Source organism: Andrena cerasifolii, chromosome 15, assembly GCF_050908995.1.
Source record: "Andrena cerasifolii isolate SP2316 chromosome 15, iyAndCera1_principal, whole genome shotgun sequence".
In the NCBI taxonomy this organism is placed as follows: Eukaryota; Metazoa; Arthropoda; class Insecta; order Hymenoptera; family Andrenidae; genus Andrena; species Andrena cerasifolii.
In genome coordinates, this window is record NC_135132.1 from 4463348 (window position 1) to 4484481 (window position 21134).

At 39.3% G+C, this 21134-nt stretch overlaps 1 protein-coding gene across 1 annotated transcript in view; it reads left to right on the forward strand.

Moving 5' to 3' along the window:
- The window catches only part of Heph (polypyrimidine tract-binding protein 1 heph), a 793543-nt gene that overhangs the window by 79897 nt on the left and 692512 nt on the right, over positions 1 to 21134 (forward strand). The window lies entirely within an intron of this gene.

Below are 21134 nucleotides of genomic sequence, written 5' to 3' on the forward strand. Positions count from 1 at the left end.
CAGTTTAGGTGAGACGCAAAGGGGGGACTCTACTCTGTTATCATCGCAGTAGCGATTATGTATTTGCGCATGTAGAATTCTATGTATAGGTATGCGCTATCAATGTTTTCAATGATCTTCCTCAGACTAGTTTTTTCATCATGTGGTAGTTGAATGGACTACGGTGGAGGGCAGATGTATCAGTGACGAGCTACCCGTGGCCCCCATTTGGCCCTCCAGCCACCGGCGTGTGGCCGATAATTGGTTCAATTGTAAAGCTATGTCGGATATAACAAATTCACCCCATAAATTAAAGTTTCTTGATTTGTATATTCAAGTATTTAATATTGCGGCCCGCGAAGAGTATTAGGTTCCCACTTGCGGCCCACTACGGACCAAAGGTTGCTCAATGCTCATCACTGACAATGAGATATATTGGCGGTCAGGGCGAGTGTGGATAACTCCCACCATGCTGCATCCCTCGGCGCTCCTTTTCTTACAGTTAGTGTTCGCGCACTCTCGCGCTACGGCATGACGCGCGCGGCTGTGGTTACAGTGGACGCGTTTTCGCGCGAACTGAGCATCGCGCGACATATCGTCGCGAAATTTCGCACGATCATTTGTTTTTTAGGAATACGTGACCGTAATACATATTTTTTCTCGTATATGACGAAATGGATACATCGATGTTTAGAGGTACTTTTCTATTATACGAACGCCACTGCCATCCCTAAAGTAATGGTTGGAATCGTGTTTCCAAGAAGTGACTAACCATAAATTCTGAAGAGTTTAGACCCTGAAGTAATATAATAAATTCTTGCTTCTACAAACTTCATTGTGACATTTTCTCAAAGCTTGTTGTATACTTTCGTATTTTGACTTACCCCAAAGTCCCTCCATTCAGTCAACTATCAAAGCTGCTAATGGCAAACAATCGTAAATTCATGCTCTCACAGCGATTTTTATTTTTAAATTCACACTGATATCAACCACAACGGTGAATCCAGCGGCCTTTTTTTAGGGGTGCGGTGAAATGTGTAAAAGTATGTAAGTACATTTTTTAACCTTCTTTTACAGGATTTAAAATTTGTGCGTAGTTTATATTTTAATATCTCTATCCGATACTATAGGCTAATTAATTAAATTCATAATCATTATTTTATACATTATTAAAAATCAGAATAATTTCAGAAGGAACCGCCTCTGATTAACCAGCAGTCCAGAGCAAGAGTTGATAATCTCTATAGTGCTCTACATTGGTATAACGTTATTCATGAACATTCTGTATTCTGAATTAATATAATAAATTCTAATATTCTATGCCCAAAATTTTCATTACGGCATTTTCCCAAAACTTGTCGCACACTTTTCATATTTCAATCTACTCAACTCTAATCATATCCGAAAGATCCACGATTTGCCGTCGCAGCAGTTTCTATTCCGAAATTCTCACTTAGGCACATCTGTCTTCAAATCAGGGCAAGGGCTGATCTGTGGCAATGCCCCGCATTGGTAGCGCGATATCAGTAGGACTTCTCAGGCAAAATGATAGGCGAATTTCGTGTTCATTAAAGATGAGTAGCTGATGTATTCAGTTTGCTCATCGATCGGCGAAAGCCGATCTCCTCTTCCTGCTGGGCAAGTGAAACAGACCAGTACGGGAACCAGCAGGGAACACGAGAAGCTTAACGGACATACGTCCACCTTCGAACGGCCGTGTCGACCTGTGTATGGCCAGATAATTTAGGTCAGCTTAGGTTGGGGTTGTTGGGGTCGCATCCGTGCTCGAGGATGATCTCTCCCTCGATACACAACAATAGTCATTAGCGCATCAGACACGACGGCGTTGCCTCACGATGCCTTCGAAGAAGATGATAGCGATGACGCTGATAATGGTAGTGACTGGCGATCACGGCTGGTAGCGGTGATGATCGGCCTGTTACGTAAACGCCATCTGCAGTTTGCCATTGATTCATCATACAGTCGGGTGTTCCAAGAAATTTCGGGTTCAGAAGTATACAGATATACGATAATTGTAATCTGCAGAGTCTACTAGAGATGGTGGTCCTGAATGTCTTCAAATGGCCAAAATTTTAAACAAATTGGCGACTTGTAAGTCGTGTAAGCTTCTTTTAAATCCCCGGCCATATTGGTCCGCAACGCTAATCCGTCCTAACCTCAAAACCAACGTTATTCTCTCATCGCTGAAGGCTGTTGTATTTTTAAATATATGCTCTACAAATATATCGCCTGACCTCCAAGTTTCACCGCACCATCCCCTATTTCGGTTGATAATCTAAGAATAACGACTACAGGCGCTTAGGCTCTAGTTCCTCAACGAAATTCACCGGAACTGCACAAGTGTACACAGCACACATTCACTCGACCGAAATATAATTAAGCAGTTAATTAGTAGTCAGAGGGCGGTCGAATATCCCAGGTTGCTTTACATGTTCCGCGGCCAGGGTAAGACCCGCGTATGCGCATTTCGGGCTCCGCCTGAATCTTTCATGAAGATGTCCGGTTCCTTTTAATGTCCGCAGAGCTGCCTAGAACGCTGATATGATCTATGCGCACTCTATACATAATGCACATGCATGAATGTTGGGATACAGTAAGTAGAGACCCTTACGGAATGTCGGATCGTGAAACATGAGATGCGGCTGCGGAATATTGTACGGTAATCGGCTTGAGGTGTCGCAGAATACAACCAAAAGGACTTGGAGAATAAATGTGTCGAACCTGAATCGGACTGAATTAAAGTTTGGCATTAAAATGCTTTATAAACGTGTCTGTTATGAATTATTATACAAAAGACAGTATAATAAAAAAGTGAATGTGTAGTATATTGTTAGTAAATTCCAGTTAAGTTCAGATTGAGAGTTTTTATCGTAATTGGTAATGTTTAGAAATACTCTTCAATATGAATTTAAGCCTACATTAGGAATAAAGCTACCACTGGATTTAGATGAAATTCTGAGTCAATTCCCTCGAAAATGAAGCCTTTACTGCAATTTCTTCACTCTTGATTTTCGACGTAAATTCGCCTGTAAAATCACCCCCAAAGTATTGACTATACGCAGATGAGCACCCTTGTATGTATTTTACATGAGGTAATTGTTGATAAAAATACGTAGAAAGAAAAAAACGAAAAATTAACTAAGGCTGCAATATAAATAAAAAAAAGTCCACGTGGGGAACGCGACTTCACATTAGGGTGGTCCTTATTTTTCAACCTCCGTTTTTTTTTAGTCGCACCCCCCTAAATTGTGACACTTACAAGGAGAGCTTCCCAGCTGTTCGTCTCCGATTGCTTTGATTTTTGAATTTGTTTTGGAGGACCGAAATATAAGAAACAGGTGTCTTCTTATTTTGGCACGTTCGCATTTTTATGGGGTGAAGCCACTCCTCAAATGTCGTAAGAATAAGTGGTGCCCGCCTCCGATTGCTTTGATTTTTGGATATGTTTTTTCATATGAAGTTTTACTCAACACAATTTTGTACCCCTTGAGAACTTTGAGGGGTGGTTTCACCCTCTAAACATGCAAGCGGGTCGAAATAAAAAGACACGTATTTCTTATTTTTCTCCTCTAAAATATAACCAAAAGCCAAAGCAAACGGAGGCGGGCACCACTCATTCTTATGAAATTTGAGGGGTGCTTTCATCCCCTAAATATGAAAAAAGGCCGCTATAAAAAAATATGTATATCTTATCTTTCGGCCCGCTAAAACATATCCAAAAACCAAAGCAAGCGGAGGCGGGCACCACTCATTCTTATGAAATTTGAGGGGTGCTTTCATCCCCTAAATATGAAAACGGGTTGCTATAAAAAAAACATGTATATCTTATTTTTCGGCCCGCTAAAACGTATCCAGAAATCAAAGCAATCAGAGGTGGACACCTGGGAAACTCTTCTTGTTGGTGAGAAAATATATGCAAAATTTTAAAGTGATTGGACAACAGGAACCCGTGCCACATTTGTGTTAAAGTTTCGAAATTTTAGTGATTTTTCGTCAATATCGCACACCATTGTGTTCCGCTATTATAGAGGAGTATGTGAAGGTTTTTTAATAAAAGTACAATTTCTTAGGTATATAACATGACCCCCATAGCTATGAACCACCCTACTTCGCATGCCGTGACGCTCGCAACGCACAACGCGGAGAAGTCTACGAAGTGAAGTGAGGCACAAAGCCGGCGAACATAAGAAGAAATAGAAAACAGCAACAGTGCCAAATAGGGACGTCTGAAGATTTTTAAAGATGTCCACAGACGTCTAGGGGCGTCTAAAGACGTCTGCAGAAGTCTTCCGCAATTCCTTGGTTTCATAACCCTTTTTACATCAAATCCTAGAAATCACCAAAGCAACGACGCACCAAATTGGAATACCCTTTTACCTGTCGGCAAACTTCGCGTAGTTGCATCGACTTCCGTTGCCTTCACAGGATGAACGTTTAACAATCGTTTCTACCGCTGAGCCTCTCTCGACTATGCTCCAGCGAGCATCCCTCAGGATGGCACAGGTTCAAGCAATTATTGAGCCCTTACGCGAGGCATTCACGGGCCCTTCGCGTACAACCGAGACCACGGCGCAGCGGATTGGCTGACGACAGGGGACAGGGCGTTGAGAGGCGGAAATGGTGGGGGTGGAGTCAGGGGTTGACGGGCTTGAGTATCGTGTCGCATGAAAAGTTGAAATATCGTCGTCGGACGTTGTTTGTCTCGAGGACATGCGACCTCGTTAGGCGGGCAAATATGCGACAAAAGACTTTGAGGAGAGCGAACAAGACGGAAGGGCCTTAATAATGCAGGATATTATAATTGTATATAAGGAGGGGGGGGTGGGTTACAGGACGGGGGGCAAACAAACGACGCCGCGACGTTTCATTTAATGGAACACGTTCTGCGAGGAAGACGCCAGTCGAGGACACGGTGATCTCCTTCCGAGGCGATTGATGTTACATTAAGCAGATGAATGTCAATCTCGAGGGTAGCGAGGGCGGACTCGTTTGAAATCCTACGCGTGTATAATCTAACTGTTACCTTGAATCGGACGACTGTCGTTAAAATGTCTTTATATTCCCCACCGCCCCAGGAAGTGAGTGAACTCTGAGTGTAAGCCACTTTTGGGAACACGTGAACTACGTTGCGAATGGTACTAATAAGGATATTGATGGTGCGATTTTATTACACAGTTCGGACGGACAGATCACAAGTTTTGTAGGTTTTATATGAACCGAATTTCTGAAGCTGCTTATTTTAACATCGAATAAGTCTATGTTAGCACAATACGAAGCGCCACCCTACATATGCGGTTTACTGGGTCCGAGTTGATCTCTGAGGAAGTATACTGCTGTGGAAGAAAAGTCCGTGTGAATCTAAACGATCTCTTAGGAGCATAGAGACTTATCAACTGAAGGAGTTGAGGGCATTTAATAAGGCTGTTAATAATCTTAAAAAGGGGAAACAAGTCCGCCTCAGCTCTCTTAAACTGAAGAGATCGCAGATTCAACTGATTCATGATGGGGATGTAATCATGCTCTGTAACTGCCATGATTTTGTTTAAAATCATGATTTTTTTGTTAAGATAGGGCCCTAGGGGTCCTTCTGGGCAGGGGCCCATTTTTCGGGAAAATGAAAAGGTACTCTACTAAAACGGGCCAAGTGTAGTAGTACGAAAAAAATGTAGTGTTTGGATACGTATACCTAATTATAATTTTTTTGGTCCCGGGGCCGTGCAGGGGCCTAGGTGGCAACTGCTCATCAGCCGCCCTGTTAAATCCGCCACTGGTGACATGTAATAAAGCCGATCGATATCTTAATGTCTCTATGGTCTATAATAATTCACCTAAATTTTGTAAGTCTGTGGGTATCAGGATATTTGTCACGAATAATGTTACGATGAATTTTTCAATATATTTATTTATTAATACAGTGCTGTCTCGAAAAGAGCTCGCGTCGTCTGGCTTGAAAAGAAAACGTCACTATCCCCGCTAATTCTTTCATAGATGCCGTGGCCAATGAGAGGTTCCAGCGAGACCTCTTCGGTCCTTCTCCGACAGACGGCGCCACGGCAGTGCCGACTGTAATTTATGGCTTTTCGCAGTCGCATGCCCTCTCGCTCGTGCTCTGTCCCTCGCATTCATCACGGCAGACTACCTGTAGTGACAAAATTAACTATTGTCCTCCTCTTTAGGTCAAATCGCTTAAGGGGCTACATACACCTAGGAGGCGATTAAGTAGGACGGATTTGAAGAATTTTTTTTCGGTGGAAAAATGTTTTTACCAAATAAACATTATATACATTAGAAAGGTGATACTTTTGTCTATATATGGAAACAGCTACCACGCAGCTTCTTCTCCAATTTTTTTAATGAAAATTCCACAGTTTATAGATAAAGATATGGCCTTTCTAATGTACCTAATGTTTCTTTGATAAAAACATTTCTCCACCGAAAAAAAATTCTGCAAATCCGTGCTACTTTTTCGCCTCCTAGGTGTATATAGCTCTTTAAAAGATCTTTAACCTAACCCAGAGCTAACCCAGACCTAACCCTGGGATAGGAGCTCCCATAGCTCGGGAAAATAACACAGCTAGAATTTTTAATTACAACCAATTTTGTTGCAAAATTTTTGGATATTTATTCCAGGCATTTAATGTGCTACTTATACACATATATCTTTTGCATTACCTATATAAGAAATATAAGGCAAATCAGTGTCCTAAATATTGTTGTATTCCTCTTTTAAGTTTCCATATTGGTCTGCAACTTTGACTCATCTGAAACGAAACCAAGGCTACGCAAAGAAACGATCGACAGTGTTTCCACCCCAGACCTGATTCAACTCTCTCGAACCCTTATCACTCGTAGTGCCTTCGTTCAAAGAAGTTCATCGCAAATCACAGTGATCTCGCAATTTGCTTGGCAGCTTCGGTCGAAGTTTTCATGTGGCTAATGAAAATTCGCCAGTTGCCCGATTTTCACGAGCGTAAAATTAGGGTACAAAGGACTCGTCGCGGCAGTGCAGGCGCAAGAAGTGGCTTAGATAAGCTTACGGGTCACAAAATTCCAACGACTAATTCCGCCGTCTTTCACGGCCGCGTCTTCGTTGTCTCACAACGCCACTTTTAGCCGGTGTACAAACAATCTTGGCGCAAAATTACCCCTTGCCGTCTTTACTACGACGCCGCCATGGTTATTTGTCGAGAAGGATTGGGGAGGGCAGGGGACAAGCCCGCTGTTGCGGAAAATGAAAGTCGTCTTCTGAAGGAGTCCTACCCCGTCAGATGCTCGACCTCTCGAACCAACGACGAGCTTAATAAGCTGCGATGCTTAATTTCGTTCGTGCGTTCGCCGCTTTTCTACCCTCCGCTAAGATTCTTCACTGTGAAAAAGCGTCTGAGTTGACGACTGACCCACGCGTTTCTGGATTATTCAAACCTTTCGTTTTTACATTTTAATTTCAGTTTCAGATTTAGTTATTTTGAGTGGCGCGAGGTTTCGAAAAACATCCCCTTAGGTGACCCCTATCGGGAACTCCTTGCTTTCCAAAGTAAACAATCGGGGGCTCTGGGAGAATATGTTCTTTCAATGCTTTCTAGAAAATATCTAAGTGCAAATCCCTCGGCGCGAATACACGCCAATGCCGTTAAAAGTGTTAAGTAGTCATTTTATTTTATGGGCTGAAAAATGAAGATATATTTAAAGATTTTTTTCTTAATAAATACAACATATACTGAAATAAATCTTTTGGGAATTTATTAAGCTACTCTTACGTTATACAACAAAATTTAAAAAGATTGTTTTTAATTTGTTTCATATGTTTTTTTTATAGCTTCAATGTGACACCTACAAAAAAGAGGTATGTTCGTGGCGTAGGTGATTTCCCGGCACAGGCTTATCTCAAATTAAATATTTGAAAAGATTCTTAATCTGTATGAGTGTGACTACCGCCCGTGGCTCAATTAACAATTTTTTTTTAGGAATAACAAAATGGCCCCGGTTTGAAAGAAAAAGTTCCCTAAAAGAGTGTGTTCTCGAATGTTCCCCGTGAACAATCGCGGTTATTTTTCGACAAAATTTTTAATTGAGCTACGAGTGATAGAGACACTTTTACAGATTAAGAATCTTTTCGAATTTGTTGCCTCAGAGTAGCCTGAGCCGGGAAATCACCTGCACCACGAACATACCTCTTTTTGTACATATCACATTGACCCTATAAAAAAACATATAATACAAATTTAAAAAATCTTTTCAAATTTTTTTTTGTATAATATAATTATAAGAGTAGCTTAATAAAATCCAAAAATATTTATTTCGTTATATATTGAATTTATTCAGAAAAAAATCTTTAAATACAGCTTCATTTTTCGGCTGATCAAAATAAAATGACCCCTTAAGTCACAAATTAGACCAGAAAATGTAAATAGTTTGAAGAATTGTAATGGAGCCTCGATAATCCGAAGTGAGGGATGACCAAATCGATTCGGGATATTAAGAACTGAAATTAAGCAAAATATAAGTACGTGGGGTGTAAAGTTGACAAGGGATGCAAAATGGTCTTTTTGTTGTTGGCACTTTTAAAAATACTGTTTTAAATAAAATATTCAAATTTGCACGACAAATGTTTTAAGTGCGAATAAATATTTAGAGTAAGGTCATCAGAAGCTCCAATAAATGTCTTATAAACATAGGACGCAATTTGGTAAGTTCGCCTAGGGTGCCAAAAAGTCTCGAGCGGGGCCTGGTTCTCTACTACAAATTTTAAACAATTCTATTGCATAGTTTTAGACAGCATAAAAAACATTAATTTTTCATTGTAACATCTTTTTCATATCTACTATAGTTTGCAAGATATAAAAAAAATAGAAAACACACATTAACCTTTAAGGGTTGTTTTCACCCCGAACCCTCCCCTAAAAAAAAATTTCTCTGAGAAACACCCCCAAAATAGGAGAAAAAAAAAATTGTGACACTTCAAAAACGATATTTTCGGATTAACGAAGTTCCCTTGTTAGCAAATAAAAAAAAAACAATTAAAAAGTTTCATATTACGAACAATAATTCCTTTTCGTGAATTCACCTATCCGCACCAAGATTCCGTGAAACTTGGGAACTCCATTGTCCCAGAATAATATAAAATCTGTTTTATCACCCCCGCGATTCCGCTTTATTGGGGTTATGAAATTCGGATTCGACGGTGAAATTTTAACGTCGATCGGCGTATTCCGCCACGTTCAATCGGCGGCCGGGGGGTAGGAGAGGTCCTCGTACGACCCTTCACTCCAACCTAACTCGATCTTCGTTGCAATCGACTTAAAATTGCATCGCTTTGCATCGATCACAGCGGGGCGCGATTTTGGAGGGGAGCGTCCGGAGGGAGGGGGGAGGAGGTCTGACGGCAGGAGTCGCGAGGATGTTTATACGGATTTTACAAGCTCAAAGGGTCGCACCCTCTTCGTTAACGTATTAATTAACGCCCCTGACGCCGTTGCGACGTGCAGACTATAAATACTTCGTTAGAACTTGTCCTCGCTCTGACGTCGAATTTCGTTGCGCCTGCTATCGAACGTTGAATTATTTCTTTTACGGCAGCGTTATGAGTGTCGGGGATGACGACGCAGCTCAACTTTGCCATGGGCTCGTCGCTGGCTCGTTATTTTGCAAGGCAAGCATTTCTACCTACGTGTAGGTGTACTTTATTTACTTATGCTGACTCCGATTGCTAATTTTTAGTCACCGGACACTTTCAGTGGGTTAGTAAGGCTGGGGGTATTTATCGAGATTTTTTGTATTTTAATATTGGAGCGGCACGAGTATTTGAATATGCGGGGAATAAAATTCGAAGACTGTGTTACTCGAATGTGCATGAAATAAAATAATATTCTATTACATTCGAATTAAGACTTGGAACAAATATTCGAACATTTGCATCTCTCGATTCTCAGTTTTAAATGGAGAATTATGTAAGGAATAAAAATGTTCAGTATTCGACGGTTTAAATGTGATATTAATTGGATTGCAGTATTTAAGAAATATTTGTGACATTCTAATTAGGTACTGTGGGGTTTTTGTATAATAAGAATAACAATAATAGTTTTATTACTTTAAGAGGGAATAAGAAATATGTGTAAATAGTGTAAAGAAGAATAACAATAATAGTTTTATTACTTTAAGAGGGAATAAGAAATATGTGTAAATAGTGTAAAGAAGAATAACAATAATAGTTTTATTACTTTAAGAGGGAATAAGAAATATGTGTAAATTGTGTAAAGAAGAATAACAATAATAGTTTTATTACTTTAAGAGGGAATAAGAAATATGTGTAAATAGTGTAAAGAAGAATAACAATAATAGTTTTATTACTTTAAGAGGGAATAAGAAATATGTGTAAATAGTGTAAAGAAGAATAACAATAATAGTTTTATTACTTTAAGAGGGAATAAGAAATATGTGTAAATAGTGTAAAGAAGAATAACAATAATAGTTTTATTACTTTAAGAGGGAATAAGAAATATGTGTAAATAGTGTAAAGATATAAATTAAGATAGTAATTAAAAACTAAATTAAAACTAAGTCTGAAACAAAAACTACAGCTGAGGCTATAAAATTCAGAGTTTTAATATGTCTCTGTAATTATACAAGTTTATCTTTACAGTTAGATATTTGTTGGAATTTACTACTTAATTTATAATATAGCATAGACCTAATTTATTTCTTGTTTTTTTTTAGATTTGATGTTCTGCAAATGTTTCAGTACCACTCTTTAATTTACTTGTACACACTCTAATTCCAAATTCCATTTGAGATACGTAAAAAATTAAAACCAACCCTCAGCCAAGTGCAGCTATACTTGCTAAACTGTCAAAGTGGATTTTCTCGAAAACAGAGCCTCGTATAAACAAACTTCATTGCACGTTTGCGATTAATTTGCACACGAGGCATCACCCTCGCCCACTCACACTCCCGTTGCAGCTACATTTCTGTATTCATAATTCCCCCTTACCATCCCCAATCCTAGCTGGCGGAGCCTCAGCAAGGAGCTTTTAGAAAGTCGATCGTCCTGCGTAATAAACGTCGAATAGTTGAACCGGAGGCAAAGGGGTCTCATCGCGAAGCCATCGAAATCGGAATAAAATTATTCGTGCTCGAATGCGAGCGGGGAAGCCCGCTCCATTATGAAGTTACGACGTGTAGTAACAGTAAAACCGGCCGTCAGGAATCTGCCTAGAATCCTCCAGTAAATTTAATGCGATTGTCGTAAAATTGTCGTGGATATCAATGCCAGAGGTCTCTCTATTAACTTCGTCGCGAGTTTTCTGTCTTCCGGGTGTAATACTCGCTCCGCGGAGTCGTGCACGTCGGACTATCGGGTTCGAGGGATTCGCGAGTTCCGAGGGGGTGGACGCACGAAATTTCACGAGACTAGGCGTCGCCACTAACAGAGTTCCCATTTTCTACGCTTCGCTTTATTATAGACTGAGGAATTTCAATGCTTTCAAGGTTTTTGATAATGACCCGTCAAGTTGGTCAGGCCTCCCCCAGCCGAGAAGCTTTGCTTAAAACTCAGCCCCAGGCAATATTCGAGAACGCTCGAAGAATACTTTCGAGGTTGTGAATAAGATATTACATAGTTTTTTATAGATGCTATAAATTCACCTATGAGCTCTAATCTGGTGGAATGTATATTGTAGCTGGTAGTGGTGTTGAATGTCCCTAGGTTAAGGAGTTAAGGGGGATTCTCGTGTAAAATCCCCTGAAATTTATGATTTTTTTTTTAAAAACTATTGATGATGCTGCATTAAACTCCTTTGGGATATAAAGAGGCGTCCTTAAACTTGCAGAAAATATTTTTTTTATGTCGATCCTTCTTATTATTTATTAATTATTGTGGAATCGTGTTAACCTCTTTGACGATGTTGGCGTCAGGTGTAGCGCCTACCACAGTCATCTGATTGCGAAAAGAAGAAATTTGTCTTAAAGTTGAATAATTTTCGTTGGGACTGGACCTACAATTTTAATTTTAGTTTTTTATTTATAATACTTTTTTCGTCGATATAAAGAATAATATGAAAAAACTTGTCTAAGGAAAAAACTTACTTTTCCTTCCAAACGCTATAACTCTTTCAATTTTTCATTTTTTTTCGTTAAAGTGGACCAAGCACAGCGTAAACTATCTAACATTAAGAAACTTCTATTTTTTTTTGCAATCAGATGACTGTGGTAGGTGGTACACATCCCGCCAGCAGGAATTACATCGTCGAAGGGGGGACAAGATTCCGCAATAATTAATAAATAATAAGAAGGATCGACATAAAAAAAATATTTTCTGCTAGTTTAAAGATGCCTCCTTATATCCCAAAAGAGTTTAATCCAATATGACCAATAGTTTTTCCAAAAAAAAATCTCAAATATCAGCTACTTTTGGGACTGTTAGACGAGAATCCCCCCTTAAGGTGGGTCCACACTTATAGAATTACAAGGAGAGTAATTAGGGGCAAAGTTGATGGGATTTTATCGTGTGGGAGTAACACCTATATAGGTACGAAGTATCTGAAGTGGTTAAAAAATTCTTAGCTGTCATAAAAATAAATTGAGTTAAATGTTTTGGAACTTTCTGCGTTTGTAATTTCCTAAATAAAATATTCTGGTACTTGAAAGTACTATCAGGTGATTACTACTTAGGCACTAATTTTAATATAAAAATCATTACACAAATATACATTGTATGCTAAAGATTCTAGTCCAAAGTGAAATTCTACATTCTTCTGACTAAAAGAAGCTTCACAATATTATTTTAAGTTATGTTGAAAAACAGTCTTCCGACTGAAAGTCGCCTTTCCGCTGTTTCTCTTTTTCTTTATTCATATTTTGTATACTTGTACAATAGAGACGCTTAATAATAATAATAGTATCCGGCATTTTGTACACATTTCTCTGATTCAACTCCCTTCCTATTACATACATACTGTGACTTTAATCCTTGCCTGGCGGATGCCGGGTCCATTTTGACCCATCCTAAATATTAAACTACATGCATCTACATTACTAGTATTACTTCCTGGTAACTACAGCACATTAAACTGCATTGGATTAAAACCAGATCAGATTCTAATAGAAAAACTCATTCTGACTGGCACATGAGTGAAATTATAGGTTAGGAATGAAATAACCTGTAATATTTTCTGCAATATTTGGCTATAATTATAGATGAAAATAAATATTACCACTTCAAAATACGGCATGGTTTAATTACAAAAAGCTCAGCGCAAAGTTTGCGGGGCCCTATGCATAGATATCTACTATTATAATATTTCTAAGTACATAGAAATGCGTTTTTAAGCCCCGCATAATTTTGGAACCCGGTCCTGATTAAGTACTGCCATATGACGAAAAAGCTTACGTGTCCCTACACTATTTTAATGGAACGAAAGCTGTCAGAACTTTCATATCCGATTCATAGTTATCATAACCTCAAAAATCCCATTTCCGCTTCAAAGCAGCTGACGCGAAGATTGCTCGTTTTGCTCGGTTCCCACCTGCGTGTATTGTCCCTATACACGCGGCGAGACGTTAGAATGATTAATACCAGGTCTTGGTAGCATTAAGAAGCGTTATTGTTGTCACCACCGCCTAATAGATACAAATGTACGGGTGCTGCGCGACGATGTAATTAGCCCGCGAGGTGCGTGTCTTCTGACGAAGAACAAAAGCTAACCCTGCCAACCTGTGTCCGACATCCTCGTATCTCATTGCAAAATGCCGCGTTCACGGGGCACGGTTAAAAGGGGCGTTATCCTCGCCCGTTTCTCCTCGTTAGCTGGTTAATACCTAGGTTGTAGTGATTTCTTTCTCATAGGGTTTCTCTCTCTCTGCCAGCCTGCGATCTCTTTGTAATGGACGGGTGTTTTATGAAAGTTGATGATGTGGGTAGGTGCTCGGGAGGGTTTTTATTTCGTTGGTAGGTAAAGATTATGGAATAGGACTGAATTTGGGAGGGATTTGTAGTTCTGGGTTGAGTAGGGTTTGGTTTGGGATTTGGAACTACATAAAGTAAACTGAGAATTGGCGTTGGAGCTAAACCCAACTGGGAAGTGGAATTGGAATTGAATTCGAGTGAGAATTGGAATTGGAACTGAATTCAACTGGGAATTGGAATTTGAACTGAATTCAACTGATTGTGAGAATTGGGATTGGAATTGAATTCGAGTGAGAATTGGAATTGGAACTGAATTCAACTGGGAATTGGAATTTGAACTCAATTCAACTGATTGTGAGAATTGGAATTGGAACTGAATTCAACTGGGAATTGGAATTGGAACTGAATTCAACTGATTGTGAGAATTGGAATTTGAACTCAATTCAACTGATTGTGAGAATTGGAATTGGAATGGAATTCAGCTGGAAATTGGTATTTGAACTGAATTCAACTGATTGTGAGAATTGGAATTGAATTCAACTGAGATTTGGAATTGGAACTGATTTCAACTGGGAATTGGAATTCGAACTGAATTCAACTGATTGTGAGAATTGGAATTGGAATTGAATTCAACTGGATATTGGTATTTGAACTGAATTCAACTGATTGTGAGAATTGGAATTGAATTCAACTGAGATTTGGAAATTGGAACTGATTTGAACTGGGAATTGGAATTCGAACTGAATTCAACTGATTGTGAGAATTGGAATTGGAACTGAATTCAACTGGAAATTGGAATTTGAACTGAATTCAACTGATTGTGAGAATTGGCATTTGAACTCAATTCAACTGATTGTGAGAATTGGAATTGGAATTGAATTCAACTGGGAATTGGTATTTGAACTGAATTCAACTGAGAATTGGAATTGGAATTGAATTCAACTGAGATTTGGAATTGGAACTGGTTTCAACTGGCAATTGGAATTCGAACTGAATTCATCTGAGAATTGGAATTGGATCTGAATTCATCTGCGAATTGGAATTGGAAATGAATTCGCGTGAGAATTGCAATAGGAATCAATTGAGAATTTACATTGGACTGATACGTGAATTGAAACTGGATTGAACTGACGATGAGAATTAGTGATAGGTTGAACTGAAAATTGATATTGGACTGAATTGAAAATAGATATTAGACAGAATGGAAAATGGGCACTGAACTAACTGAACTAGGAATTGAAATTGAATTGAATTTATGATAGTATTGTTACTGGACTAAACTGAACATTCATACTAAGCTAAATTGCGAATTAGTAGGTACTGAATTAAGCAGAGCATTGGTATTGATTGAAACTCAGAATTAGTATTCTACTAAATTGAGAATTGATAGTACAAGATAGTAGAACACAAAACTGCGATACTCATAATTATGTATATAATCTAAATCCATTATTATCATCACAGATTTTCCTAATCAATCTCTTCTGATTGTCCATACGAGAAACAAAATAACAACAAAAAGAAACCCTCGTAGCGCATTGTCTAACTATAATTATTTAAACATAAATATGCCTGTAACTCACAAACAACTACAAATAACACTAACATTCATATAAACCTCCTTTATCTTTGTGCCCTAAATTCACCCACGAAGTTACGCCCACACATTACGAAACACCCTGTATACCTGTATGTCTCACATATTCATAGAGAATACATTACTGGGTACTGGGCTTTGATCTGAGCCAGACTTCGGATTATGCAGAGCTCTCAACGATTTTACGTCTGTGCGTATGGCGTGTGGGTGTACGTAGACCACAGGAAACGCCGTAGAAGCCTAACCAAAGCTAGACTGTATTAGCCGTTTGGGGTAATGAGCGGGAATACTGGTTATCAGAAATTCGAGAAGTACATACGTACAAAGCCCTCGCGTTTCTAATGGAAGATGTAAGTGTAGCTGTTGCATCTCCATCATGGCTTATGGCCACGCGTCCAGTAGGCGTCGTGGCCTACTTCGGGTTCAAATTGTCGCTCATACATTACTGTTTCATTGGCCGAATTACTCGTGAGATGTGTCGAATGATGATTCAAAAGGGAAGAAGTTAATAGTTCTATTATTAGCAAAGGTATTGTGTTCTTGAGGCAGAAGTTGTGTAGTTTCATGGGACAAATGGGGGCACGAACGTCTTTTTTTTAAAAAAAAAATATTCCTCTTTAGAGACTGGATTCATTGTTGTTAATGTTTTTCATTTGGGAACATTTCCCTCTTTTTATGTTTAGTTATAGACTTCTGCTGGTAAGGTGAATTCTACATATAATCTGCGATTTATTAATATTAGTTTATTGTTATACCAGTGTGTAAAATAATAATTGGTCATTAATAAGGACTATGGACCAGAGAGATTAGTTAAGGGAAGCGATGAATTAATTTAACTATTATCATTCTCCTTCCTTTTTATGATAGGAAGCAATTTTAGTTGCATTAGTTGTTCTCTAAATAAACAATCATTTCTAGAATAATCGAATTACTTCCTTATTACAAAGTTTCACGTTGACGATATCAATATAAGTTTCTTACTAAACTTCGTGGTATAAAGTGTTTCCTGTTGCACAGGAGGGATGATTTTGTGCATCTCGTAAATATACGAAAAAAGATATTTTGTAATCCATAATTGTAAGCGAAATTTTTATCAAGCTCGTACGTATTTCGAAAATATTTACTCGTCCGAACAATCTTTACTTAAAACATTTTTCAATTTGACGCACGTGTAAGGATTTATCAAGGAAGATAGTTCCTGGCACATTGGTCCGCAAAGTACGTCTGACCATACACAGTACACTTCCACTTAGTTCCTTATACTACTACTTTCTAGCACCCTATTTATAAAAATTGTAAAAGCTGTGCCTTCACTACGTATATTTTTCAATACGTTCACTACTTTGAAAATGATTTTTGTTAAAATTCGCTTATATTAAAAAAAGCTTTTGAAATATGTAAAACTGTATTTCAGTATAAGAGATTCTATTTTAGACACACTGTTTATCCTCCTAAGTAATTGGCAGCTGTATGAACTGCAACAACCTGTCACTGAATAAAATTTCAAAACGAAAATTGCTAGTTGCAATAGAGTCAATTAAAAAAAAAATACTTATAATGAATTACTTACAAGAAGTTTGTCTAGCTTCAATCATTCTGTAATGTTTTCATTTGTTATATCCAGACAGAAATATTGTTATAATTTCAGGGAACCTTTGGTTGTTAACAAATTTATGTTAAACCCATGACAAATTTTTCAGAATTTTCAAAGTGTCTCATTTTATTTTAATTAAGAAGAATATTAAAATAATAATCTGCCTGGATATTTTTCATCTTTTCGCATACCTATATTTATACACCTGTAGCGTTTATAAACTTTATTATACATATTTGCATGTGAATATCCAGCTGAAACGCATTCGCAGAGAGTTTACACTCAGCCAGGAGGTTTTCGAGCAAACAGCGACCGTATTTTGTTCCGGTTTCGAATTTCAATCGCATTACGTTCCGACGTCGGTCTGACCTATTACGTACATGTACTACTGACGCAGGTCGCCTCTCTGCTTGCGCCCGTAATCATAGGGTCAATAATCACGTTACAACAGTATGATTACAGGCCCACCTCGTGTACAAATTAACAGTCGATAACGTACCATTGTCACATTAATTTCCTTCTGCTTTACCCTGACTAATCGCATCCAACATTCATATACAATTGTCAGAAAGACAGAGATCAGGTATAAATGATTAAAAATTGTCCAGTAGAAATTGTCAAATGAAATACTTAAAAAAAAATATGTAACCTGCACTGACAATTAAATCTTATTACTGGGTGTATCGGAGAAGTGCCTGAAGAATGAAAATTAATTATTTATGGATCAAGACTGTCAACATTTCTCTGGGTTCTTCTTGGGGTACGTTGGATTAATGGCGAAGACACGTGACAAAATCGTAAGTTTCTATGCTGTCCTGAAAGGGAGCCATGTTTTAATAGAATTTTAGCAACGGTGCTCCACTTTTGCAACAAAAATTTCGCAACGATCTAGAAAAATATTCGACCGCTCGCACCGAGTGTCGGGAGCTCATTCAAATTTCACACGGCTCGCCTGAACTTTTATCGCTGTAACGCACGAATTACATGACCATCCGGTACAAGCGACCAGTTGTTTCATTTCCTTCTGAAACTCCATTTTTACACCGGTTATTCATCAACCCGTCGCAGATGTTACGTGTTACCCCATATAACGAGAAATTAACGCAATAACGGAGCTTCTGCAACCCCTTCACTACCTTACTTCTTGAAATTTAATTGAACCATCATTTGCGACTCGTCATTTGGTTAGAAAAATGTTTCGATTTTGCGAAAAAAGTAGTTACTTTATTTTGCCAAAAAGTACTTTAACTGATTATTAAAAATGAAGAAAAAAACAGAAAATAATATTAATCATTAAAAATGATTCTAAAACAATAACAATAAATAAAATACACCCAACATAAATAAAGCTACTTTTCTTTAACAATTAAAATCTTCAAACCAAATTTACCCAATTTCAGATGATTGGGGGTTGGTATCGTTCTGCACAACTTGACCCAATTGGAAATGGCCGTTGTCAAAGTAATAAACATTGCATTTGAATCACTTTGGTTTCTTCTCATAGCCTCGCATCCCCTTTAACCAACCATGTGTCTACTGGATAAACAGTACTATATAATTTGTGCGAGGCTTTCAGTGCCTTTGCCTCACCGCACGGCGTTCGAAATGCTCGGTGGTAGCGGAACACGTTAAACGTGTCTGGAGCAGCGCCACGGGGCGAACAATCCTGGCGGAGCGATCGCGACCTAACGGCGGAGTTAAAAGGCTGCTCGATTAGCGTCCCAGAAGCCAGGCCATCCTGCATTAAGGAGCCGGCATCCGGAAATAAACTGGCTGCTGTTATGGCAAAGCGACGTGTTGTGCACGCCCCGGAGGGTTGATACGGTTTCTGGTTTCTATTGGCAACGTGATATGGAGTTCAACGTCGAATCCGCAGTATCCATAACGTGATCCTTTCGAGGCTGGTAAATTGAAGCCGAGATACAAGAGCCCGGATCGCTTTTCCAAATTGAATTTTCTTTGGCCCTTAAACGCTCCTCCCGGGTCTCTGGCCTGGGGCTATCAGAAAAAAAGACTGCTTGCTAGTGACAGTTCCGTAAAATCTGCGGCTTTGTTTCGCCACTGTTGGCTTTACGCGGGAGGTTGTTTGTAGATGAGCTGAGCAATAGTGAGCTTCGTGGGAGGAGTTAAGGGTTGGAAGGCACAGGGTGATAGAGTTTCTGATGGGTCCTTGGTTGGCAGTCATCCACTAATAATGCTTCAGTACCAGTTTGCCTGTCAAACCACCAATCTACTCACCACTGTGCCTGCAGAATGCTCGCTGGAATCCTCTCTGGAGTGAGCGGCTAATATCTCCAATCATTTTACCATCTTCTGCTTGAGCATGCGCTCTCCAGGTCGCACTGTTGTTTGGTGCACCGATGCACCGAGCCGTGGTGAGATTTCTGGGGAGGTGAGGGCGGAGGGTGGCAAATACTGCCTGACAAACCTGCAATCTAATCATCACTATCCCTTTAGGGCACCTCTGCAAGCTTGTGTTTGGGTATCCGTAATGGAGACAGTTACTGCTCGATATGGTATGTACTAAATATGCACCGCTACGCGCAGGGTGGATCTAACAGTCGCCATGAGTGGTCCTCACATTTCTGCAGATTTTGAAATTCTTCTGGAAGCAGAGATCGACTTTTGGCGAATTTTTTAAAGGGTTGTGCGCGGGTAGGTTGAGAAGACGTGAGGTTTGTGGGAGGAGTTAAAGGGGGTGGATGGGAAACAATGAATCTCTGGGTGGTTTGTAATTGTCGGCTATCGGTAATGTGTCGTTACTGGGTGGCCTACGACAGGGCTGGGCAACTCGCGGCCCATGAGCCGCATGCGGCCCGTTCCCCGACTTGCCTACTCTGCTGGGCCGCAGGAGAACGACCCCCACCATACTCTTTTAACTCCTACAGTGTACGCCGTGCATATACATATGACCGCACCCGTAGGAGTAAAAGGAAGGGACATGGAGTGGCGGCTAATCTGCTGATGGTGGGGGAACCGGCTGACTGGTAGTGGGGACTGTACGGCCCGCGGTGGCGAGCAAGTTGCTCAGCCCTAGCCTACGGAACCTCGTATCTAGTCATCGCTGTTTCTATAGAATTTACGTTATTGGAGGGGAGACGATTTTTCATTTTCTGTTTGGGCATGGTGCCTTAGGGATATTGTTATTACCGATTCAACTAAAGTTCTTGTTTACTTAGAACAGTGGTCATAGAAATTCTACTACCTTAAAAATACCAATGTTTTTGGTTTAACCCTTGTACGGAAATTGGGTCATTTGGACCCAAAATCGAAGCACAAGTCCCGAAAATTCTTTATGCATAAATTTAATAAGTTCTTAAAATATTAAACCGTAATAATTAAATGAACTGGGTTTTATTTTTGTATGCTGAGTTGTTGTAAATATATGATATTGGGTCAATATGACCCAAATTGACTTAACCGTGTAACTTTACAATTTCCGTTCAAGGGTTAGGCCTCTAACATGAGCCGGAGTTGTCTCTGTTATTAGGTGTGATTTACATTAAACAAAACATAATTTATCACCGACTAGCGGCCATGGCCGTGATGGAAACACCGGTTCCCTTAAGATCACCGAAGTTAAACATCACGGGGCGGCGTACTGGGGAAAGATGGGTGACCATCACCTGTCTCCCGGTGCGTCGCTGCTGCTGGGACCCGAAGGAGAGAGGAGGGAAAAAGGAAAAATGACTATCGTTCGTTGGGCAATATAAGCGAAATGCGTAAAACACCATCCTGTGTCAAAAACACACACACACACACACACACAGGAAAAACAAAAATACAAATACAAATATAATAATTTATTACAATAAATGAACATATACATATTTCAAAATATATTACCATTACTACATTTATAAATGGTGTACACTTTGGCCAAATCTAGACTCCGGATTCATACAGGCATAAATGAAAGGTTTCCGGGTTTAAACATTGTTAGCTATTGCCATAGAATTTTTTAACTTTTCTATACTGTATTCACAAGGAGATGTTTTCAGATATCCGCCTCCGATTTCTTTGGTTTTCAGATATGTTTCAGA